Genomic DNA, 9,615 nt, shown 5'->3' on the forward strand with positions numbered 1-9,615 from the left:
CAAGGAACAGAATCAAGAATACAGACATATGCTTCAACTGCAAGAACATCCATTTATAAATTACATTTTAAAATGTAACTACTAATACTTTGATACAAAAGGAGTTTGGGACCTTTGCAAATTTTCCTTTGACTCTACCGCAAACTGTAGCTGTTCATGACTTACCAAGATCGCACTGTATTATGAAAACAAAAAAAAGCAGACAAAAATATAGTGATCTCACTAGTCAATCCATTTTCTCTTATTTTTTTTGAGAACAGTATTTTTATAAGGTAAAAATGAAATCAAATGCTCGCAGCCTTTCAGCCTGCCTTTTGAATTTACCTTTTCAAACTTCAAAACTAAATAGCCATTTTATGGCCAGGAAATAATAGCAGCTGGGTAAACTTTTAATGTTGATTATTCTATTTTACTAGTTTTTCCAAATCTTGGCTCATAGCTGACTGAATGTTATTGTGCAGTAATATTTAAAAGCCACCTAGTTATGGAATAATCTTTGTAGCCCACAACACGTTGAGTTTCTACTATTGTTTGAAACAAGCAACTTGAGTTCAAGTAGGGCTTTGCAACCAGATGAAAATCTCAGAGCTAAAATGAACTCTGTCTAACCCAGGATACTTTTGCCTCTTTCTTTCTTGGTCTTTCTTTTTCTATCCACCAAATCCACAGCCAGATAACACTTTCCTGCTGTGAAATTTTTAAAATCACCGACAGCTCTGGCAAATGAGAGCTGTCATAGTTTTGGAATGAGAAAATCAACTGCAGCTCACACAGATCTATGAGCTGATAGGAGTTAATTGACAGCTTGCAGGATTTGGTCTCCAGGCAGAGTTAGAGGGAATGGGAGCCCTGTGGGTTTCATTTGGGCAGAGATAAAGCAGGTTTTTATTCAGTGCTCATGGAGAGAGCATAATTAACCTTTTAGAAGTTTAAGAATGATCAAATTGTTATTCATTTTTGCAAATGAGAAAAGAGAGCTTCCCTTTCTGCCAAGAAAATGCCAGTGTAGATTTCAAGGTCACTTGATGATCCTCTTTGACTAAAAAGATGGAAATAAAAAAAAAAGAGGAAGATTGAGAAATGTCACCACAAAAACATTCATTCGTTAGGATATAAAATGAACAAATGCCCTTTTCTAACATAATATACTTAGTGAATGTTTAGAATACAGTCGCATTTGCCTGGTGGATTCTAAAGGTGATTAAGGTTTTTCATTGTATTGTAAATATGAAATTTGTTGCCAGCTGCTGTCTTGTGTGTGCCTGATATCATGTTTTTTACTTTTTTTAAAGGATATAATGGACCATTATATAAGACAGATGAGGTTCTTCAAAGATGTGCAATATACATGAACACAAATGGATGAATGGTAACCATTTTGTTCAGTAATTTGAAAAAAATGTATTTTAAGTACATTCCTTTTATTAACAGCGACCTAATAAAAATGCATTCTTAGTAAGTAACATCTGTAATAGTCTCTATGTTTTTGAGAGAAAAATAAAATCTCTCATTGTTCTCTCCACTTACTGGGTCTGACCAAAATTCCCGCTGACATCAGTAAGACATAGGCCAAAGTTGCTCTTCTCCTTTTCCTTCTTCCAAAACACCAAGCTCTTAAATTTCTGTTTTTATCAAGGTGATCATCCCTGAGTTTGTTTTGTTTGGGATTTTTTTTGTCCTGCTGTCAACAGGAAAACAGGGTATTTTATATTTGCAGTGTTTACTCTACTTGCCCTGGACATTATGAAGCAAAACTAATAATTCCCTTTCCTCTTGAGGTAATTCTTTCCCCATTTCTAGGATAAGGAAAGGAATAAAATGAAAAGTATCCAGCTCAACATATACCATTTACATGCTGCATAGAAGAATACAGTCTACTAGACACTCGAATTGCCAAAATAAACATAAAAGTAATTTGGCATTTAACACTGGAAAACTGAAAAGAGGAGTATGCAAAAAATTAACCCCCCTCCCATCCAAGGCCTATGCCCCTTTGGCACTTTCCTGTGACAACCCTCACTCCCGCATCTTCCCACTCAGTGAGGCAGAGCACTCTTGAAACCCTCAGAAACCACATTTCCCATGTTTCTTCAGATGGGATTACAACATTACATCCATTTCATCACATTTTGACATCAGAGAAAAATTCACCCTCTCTTTTATGAAAGAACGGTTCTAAATGACCTCTTACAACTCAAAGGGCATGTCTACATGTGCATTAATGCACCTTTTCTAATGTGCATTACATTTATTACTCGGCGTGCCTATACATGAGCTCCAATGTGCTGGAATTCCAGCAGCTTGGAGCAGACTCACACTCCAGCAGCCTCCTGAGTCTCATGTATCAACATCCCCACGCATAAAATTGGCGCTGGGGGCAGTTAAATTAAAGCTTATTGAATGAGCTTTAGTTCAAGTGCCCCTGCCACCATTTTTAAGTACAGAGATGCTGATACAGGAGACTTGGTAGCACTTTAATTAGAGCAGCTCTAATTAAAGGGATTTCCTCCCACCCCTGCAGCACATGTAAAAGTGCCCTCTAATGTGAGGTTCTAAATCAATACGCATTAGGCTGCGCTAATGTGCAGTAGCACATTTGCACACGTTTTTTAGTATGCTAATAATGTAGTAAATTATTTTACTGCACATTAGTGTAATGTCATGGGTTTTTACGTAATACTTTAATACACAGTAAAATAGTCTACTGTGCATTAAAGCGCATGTGTAGATGCATCCAAACAGCAGCAGTTTTTCTAGTAAAATAAACAGCTGAATTACAGAGTCCAAAAGCCTTCACATAGGTGCATGTCATCTGGGCTAGGTGCAGTGGATGGCTGTTGTACAAAGTAATTTTTGCCCTCTCTTCTATTCTACTATTTTGTTCTGAAAATAGATATTACAAATGTCAAAGCACTTTTCTGTCTGCTGCAGACAAGCCCTTTAACATGAACCTGGTAAAGAAATTCATTTGTTAAAGAAAGTTATTTTGGGAATGAGAAATATTTGCAGTGTGACTATTTCCCTTTAGTACACAAACATTTTCTTATCATGTTTTGCTTGAAGTAAATCTTTATTATTACAGTACCTGAGGGGAAAAATTGTTCTGGCTTCCTGAAACCTGCATGTACAGACTAGGCATTCTTGGCATGATTATTATTTAAGTTACCTGCTTTTTTTAAAACATATTTTTGCTCTGATAAACATCCTAGCCTCTTTGATTTAGGCAAGCATGATGATAAACTGATAACTTGCTAACTGTTAATAAAATGAAACTGCAGTCCGCTAAAACTTTTATCCCTAAATTATATTTAATAATGGTAGAATAAAGGATCATATGAAACATGAACACAGTTTTGCTGATACCCTCATTGGGTAATAGTCATTATTGTTCTATTTGTTCTTTTAATGGGTTGTTTTTAGGAGACAGTCTATCAAAAGCTGCTGCTTTAAAACTGAGATAATCCAGAATTCATGGTTCCATTCTTCAGGTAATGGGCACGCTACATCACCATACAGTGTGCTACAGTGACGTAGCAATCACGTGGGTCTACATGTGATCAGCAGCTATGTTGCTGCAGTGCCACGCTCCCTTAGTATAGTGTGCTTCTACGGCAACATAGCGGCAAAATCTAACTATGTGCTACATGTATAGTGCAGCGACATATAGACACACCCAATGTGCACAAATGCAAGAGATCTCTGCATTAGAGCTGAAGGTATCTGCTATCTTAATTTCAGAGAAGTATTAAAAAAAAATCCAAGTCCTTGTGTTTGCATATTGACATAGTTCTTCAGCCACTTGTTAGTTATGGAAAGAAAACACAGTCAACCCTGAGAAAGCATGAGTAGCTTTTCAGTCTGAGTGCCAGTGGAACCAGAAATGAAGTATACCTGTGATGAGAGAGATGATGAGAATCTGGAAGTCTCATTAGGTGCCTGCTTTTGTGGTGAATTATTCATTCTCAAATCATGTGTGTGTAAATAGGAAGAATCTGCCTGACTACAATTGCCATCCAGTTAAATGTTCAATTGTAAATTTTGCAAAACAAGCCTAAAGCATGCAAAGTTTTATAAAATGTATCTGTCATATCTGTTTCCAAAAAAGGTAATAATGAGCTAGCTTATATCTTCAGACTTGCAGCAGGCCTTTAGGTTTTTCATTCTAGAAAACTTATTTAGTTTTTACAATATGAAAATTATAGACACAATGACATTTAAACCTTTGCTTTTCATAGCATTTCACACTTACACCGTTTTAAAAGACAGCTATTAACATTTACAAAAATCTTTCAGAAACCAAATGTTCTAACATGCAGAATTCCAATTATGCTGTGTAAGAGGGTTATCAACCATTCTTCTACAAGAATACTTTGAAGTGCTTGGTATTAAACCAAGAGCTAAAATGTCAGTTGCACATAGACAATAAATTAGGGTTTATAAAACCATGTAAGATTTATTTAATATTACAATTTTGACCTTTACACTGCCTTAACTATAACTTGCTTAAGTTTTTCTCTCTCATGACTTCTTCCTTTATCTGGCTAATTTTACTTGAATGTTAAACAAAGGTTGTGTTGCATCTTATGCAAAGTAATATCAAGCCTTCATCATGTTAGTGCTAGCTTCCAATTGCATGAAGATAATACAGTAAGGTAAAACATTTTACATTTTCAGAAGAGATATATTCTGAATTGCTGAGCTCCACATTCTGGGGAATATGCTTCCAAAGTCCCCGAGCCACTGCAGTTTACTTCTTAATCTCTTTTTTTATTATAAACCTACAAAAAATAACTGTCCTTAGGCTTTTAATGAAGTGTGCAGCTCAAAGATGTGCAGGAACTCCTACTCTCCTTGCAGGTAAGTATAAGAGGATGTTATGGCCAAGATTTTCAAAATATGAGTGCCTGAAGTCAGGCTAATTCCATCCTTAGTTATCTAAATAAATGGTCTGATTTTCAAAATTGCTGAGGATCCAGGCTAGAATTGGCCTGAAGACATGCAGAATGATATTTATTGATTTTGATTTATAGAAGATCATATCTTAAAATGGCAATAGGTAACACAAGTAGCTATAATGTGATGAAAAGATGAAAGGCTACTAATTTTTTTCTTGACACACAAATAAACATTCCCCAACAAATACATTGATGATAATAAACTCCTCAAACTTTCAGTTCACTCTTTTGCAAGTTTACTCTTTTTGCCTCATTCCTAGAAGTTTGAGAAATACAGGCTCTGACAAACAAAGATGGGAAGAAGTTTCCATTGACCAACAGTCAATATAGAGCTGGTGAAAGAACAGCTAGAGAGGCTGGATATCTCTATAAGTCAGTAGGACCAGATGAACTCCATCCAAGAGTGCTGAACGAACTAGCCAAAGTCATCACAGGACCACTGGTGAACTTATTTGAGAATCTGTGGCACTCAGGAGAGGTCCCAGAAGACTGGAAGAGGGCCAATGTTGTGCCCATTTTCAAGAAGGGATGAGAAAGGACCCAGGGAACTACAGGTTGATCAGCTTGACCTCAATCCCAGGAAAAATCCTCAAAAAATTTCACAAAGAGTCCATATGGAATAAGCTAGTAGAAGGCAAAATTCTGAATAACAGCCAGCACAGTTTTGTCATGGGTAGGTCATGTCCGACTAACCTCATCTCCTTCTATGACTGGGTTACTCACCACCTAGATAAGGGAGATGAGGTTGACATCATTTACTTGGACTTTAGATAGGCCTTTGAATTGGTGTCCCATGAGGCTCTCCAGGTAAAATGAGGGGACTATGGACTCAACAATTCAATGGTCAGATGGGTGGGAAACTGGCTGCGGGGTTGGACCCAGAGAGTACTGATAGCTGGATACGTGTTGACCTGGTGGAAGGTAGCCAGTGGGGTCCCCCAGGGTTCAGTACTTGGATCAGTACTTTTCAACATCTTCATCAGTGATTTGGTTGTGGGGGTGAAGAGCATACTGGCAAAGTTTGCTGATGACACTAAGCTCTGGGGAAGTGCGGCCATGCATCAGGGCAGGCTGACGTTCCAGGTGGACCTAGACAGATTAATTAGATGGATGGACCAGAACCAGACACTGTTCAACACTAAGAAGTGTGAAGTGCTGCATCTGGGGAGGAAAAATCTGCAACAAACTTACAGGCTCAGTGGTGCTATGCTAGCTCTGCCACTACAGTTAGCAGAGCAAACAATATGCTGGCATGCATCAAGTGATGCATCTCAAACAAAACTATGGAAGTTAGTTATTCCCTTGCTCTACCTGGCATTGGTGAGGCTGCACTTCAGTACTGTGTCCAGTTCTGGGCATCGCACTTCAAGAAGGTTGTAGAGAAGCTTGAGAGTGTCCAGAGAACAGCCACTCATATGATTAGAGGCCTGAAGAGCAAGCCACGTGATGAAAGGCTGATAGATATGGGACTGTTCAGCCTAGAAAAAAGAAGACTTTGGGGGGATTTGGTGGCAGCTTACAAATATATCAAGGGTTAGCATCAGGGGTTAGATGAACAACTATTCATCAAAGCACCCCAGGGGAAAACCAGGAGCAATGGTCATAAACTCCTAGAAGAAGGTTTCGGACTGGATATAAGGAAAAGCTTCTTTACGGTTCATGTGACCAGACTCTGGAATATACTCCCAGCGGGGGTGCTGCAGACACCTACCCTGGAGATCTTCAAAAAGAGACTGGATGCATACCTTGCTGGAGTTATTTGACCCCATCTGTCTTTCCTGCCCAGAGCAGGGAGGCTGGACCTGATGATCTCACGAGGTCCCTTCCAGCCCTAAACTTCTGTGAATCTGTGTGAATTATGCTGTCCTTGAGGACATCCTATCTGCATCTCCATGCCTTTTATAGGGAAGGTGCTCTACCTTAGATGATTCCATTGATCTTAAGCATGGCATTGCACAGGGAAAGAAGTGATCTCTCACATCATTGGCTCCCAAGCCATTTACGACTTCATAGGCTAATATAAAAACCTTCACTTCCATCCTGAAGCCTATTGATAACCAGTGTTGATCCCAGACAGCCGATATAATAGCCCCAGTGGCATTGGACAAAACTTTTGTAGACTTCAATAAAAATGTCATCTGAATCTTGTAATGAATATATAGTGAACAAATAGTGAATGTGCTAAGACAGGGGTTGTCAGCTGGGGGTACACGTATCCCTGGGGGTACTTGGACCGGTGCTAGGGGGTACATGTGGGCAGGCAGGGATGGAGTGCTGCTGCCTCCCAGGAGCCGGTCCGGGGTGAGTTGAGGGCAGCAGTGCCCCTCTGCGGGGTGGGGCTACCACCACCACACATCAGCCCAGTGAGCTTCCCTGCCTCATTCCTGGGAGGTGGCAGTGCTCCGTCTGCTTGCCCGCATGCCATCTCTGCCTCCCTGCTCCGTGTCTGGAAACAAGCTACCTCCCCACCACCTCCCTATTCAGTGTTTGGCCGTGTGCTACATCCCCCGCTCCTGCTCAGCATCTGGCTGCTGGGGGTACTTAGACTAAAAAAAGGTTGAAAACCCCTGTGCTAAGACAACTGCCTGTTCAACATGTAAACTCTGCAGAGTTCTGAGCACAGGTGAGTAAACTTTTTGCAGGTTTAAGAGTTTTCTTCTACATCTTTTGTAGTTATTTCTAGGCAGAGAAGAAGGGAGCATTTATTTATATCCAGACTAAAAATGGTTGCAGTAAGAAAGGGGGATGAGCAATGGTGGCATTCATTCCTGGGTTCCACAGCTATGCCAATGCAATGACTCTAGCAACCAAGCCATTAATCCTACCAGAGGAGGTGGGTCATCCAACCCTCAAGAAACCTCACAGGCCAGACCCGGCTCATCTCTTCAGCCTGGATCTCTTCGGCCTTCACAAGAGGCATATGAGGGGAGACCTTGTAGCTGCCTATAAGTTTATCAAGGGAGGACAACAGGGAATTGGTGATACGCTATTTACCGGACCGCCCCAGGGAGTAACTAGGAATAATGGTTGCAAACTAGTGGAGAATAGATTTAGGTTAGACATTAGGAAGAATTTTTTTACAGTAAGGGTGGCCAGAACCTGGAATGGGCTTCCAAGAGAAGTGGTCCTATCACCTAACTTGGAGGTCTTCAAGAGGAGGCTTGATAGTCACCTGGCTGGGGTCGTCTGACCTCAGTCCTCTTTCCTGCCAGGGGCAGGGAGTCAGACACGATGATCCGTTGTGGTCCCTTCTGACTCTACAAGCTATGAATCTATGAATCAATGGAGTCATATGAATTTGGCCACCCCTAACTTGTATTATCCCAATTGTTTATTAACCTGAGTTGTCACTTACACCATTGCCTCATAAAGTCTTCTCTTCAGCTGAGGTCCACTCATGAGTGAATGTCACAAGTGATGCCTGAACATTTCCCCACATCTTAAAATGAATCTTTAGAGAAACAAGAAAAAAACCCAATAACCAGAAAAGCAAAACCCCAGAAATCCTGATGAAAAAAAAAAGAAAAAAATAATTTCATACCAGATAAGTAAGCAATAATTTGCTCCCTGGTGTCTCCAGCACAAAGGAATCAGGATTACTGATTATTACAGGAAGTCATAGGCTGCACTAGATGATGATCTATATTAAGTGATTTTTCTAAATGAGAAGCTTGAAGATGCACTGCCACCTTTCTTCTTTATTTTTGGGGTAGCACACAGAAGCTTCCATCAGGTCAGTGCCACATTCTTCCAGGCATTGTACTAACAGAATACAGCAGACTGCCCCAACATTGCAAATCTAAATGACCAGATTAAACAGGTAGGAGAAACAAATGAGCAGGCAGGGTGGAAGCATGGGTGGCAGAAAGCAGGAGAGAGGAAGGGCTAAATCATTTCAAGTAGGAGAGGAAATCAGGAAAGACTATTCAGAATCTGATTCTCATTTACACTACAGGTCCCTTCACTGCTTTTTGAGTGTAAAGGTGCTGTATAATAGCTAAAATGCACTGACCTCTGTGCATCTAATTCACCACAAGTTCTCATTTACTTTACTGCTAGAGTGGTTTAAATGGGCCTCATTGCAAATAAGAATCCATTCTACAGTGCTTGTGAGGGGAAAAGGAAGGAGACTAGGATCTACATGGGATTTATTGCCTGGAAAGTAAGAAAGGGGCAATAAGGCTTTAGGAAGGAGTCAGATAGAAGTTGCTTGTCCAAAACTTGAGGGCACATGAATGAATTTTTAGTAAAGGGAATCAACATGGTGGCAACACTTGCAGCACAGCAGCAAGAATGTGCAAAGGGTCAGCCCGGGCAAACTGGGAGGCTTTGGCCAATGCTGAATCACAAGCAAAGACAGGAGCAACAGCTGAACAGGATTCAATGGGCCACATTAGTCCCTCATGGGCTGCACGTGGCCTGTGGCCTCCCAGTTGGACTGCCCTGGCATAAGATAAAGAACTGTAGATAATAATGGGTAACAATCTTTTACTAGATTCAGATTTAGCAGATGAAACATAAAATAAAAGACATTTCTGTTGGAATCCGATGCTAAAAGACCTAACTTACCTCTGGCTGAACTTTGAAGTTTCTGTGAAAACTCCCTAATCTAATAAGTAATTAGGGAAGGAAATTAGGAAAAGTCAAGTAATTAGGGAAA

General features: G+C 40.2%; 1 long non-coding RNA gene across 1 annotated transcript in view; it reads left to right on the forward strand.

Annotated features, from left to right (window-relative positions):
* Positions 1–1,426, forward strand: part of LOC112549788 — a 15,974-nt gene extending 14,548 nt beyond the window's left edge. The window contains exon 3 of the long non-coding RNA XR_003093305.1: positions 1,293–1,426. This is a non-coding gene — a long non-coding RNA (uncharacterized LOC112549788). The remainder of the gene's footprint in view (positions 1–1,292) is intronic.
* Positions 1,427–9,615: the final 8,189 nt, after the last annotated feature.

This window comes from Alligator sinensis, unplaced genomic scaffold, assembly GCF_000455745.1.
Source record: "Alligator sinensis unplaced genomic scaffold, ASM45574v1 scaffold227_1, whole genome shotgun sequence".
NCBI classification, from domain to species: domain Eukaryota; kingdom Metazoa; phylum Chordata; order Crocodylia; family Alligatoridae; genus Alligator; species Alligator sinensis.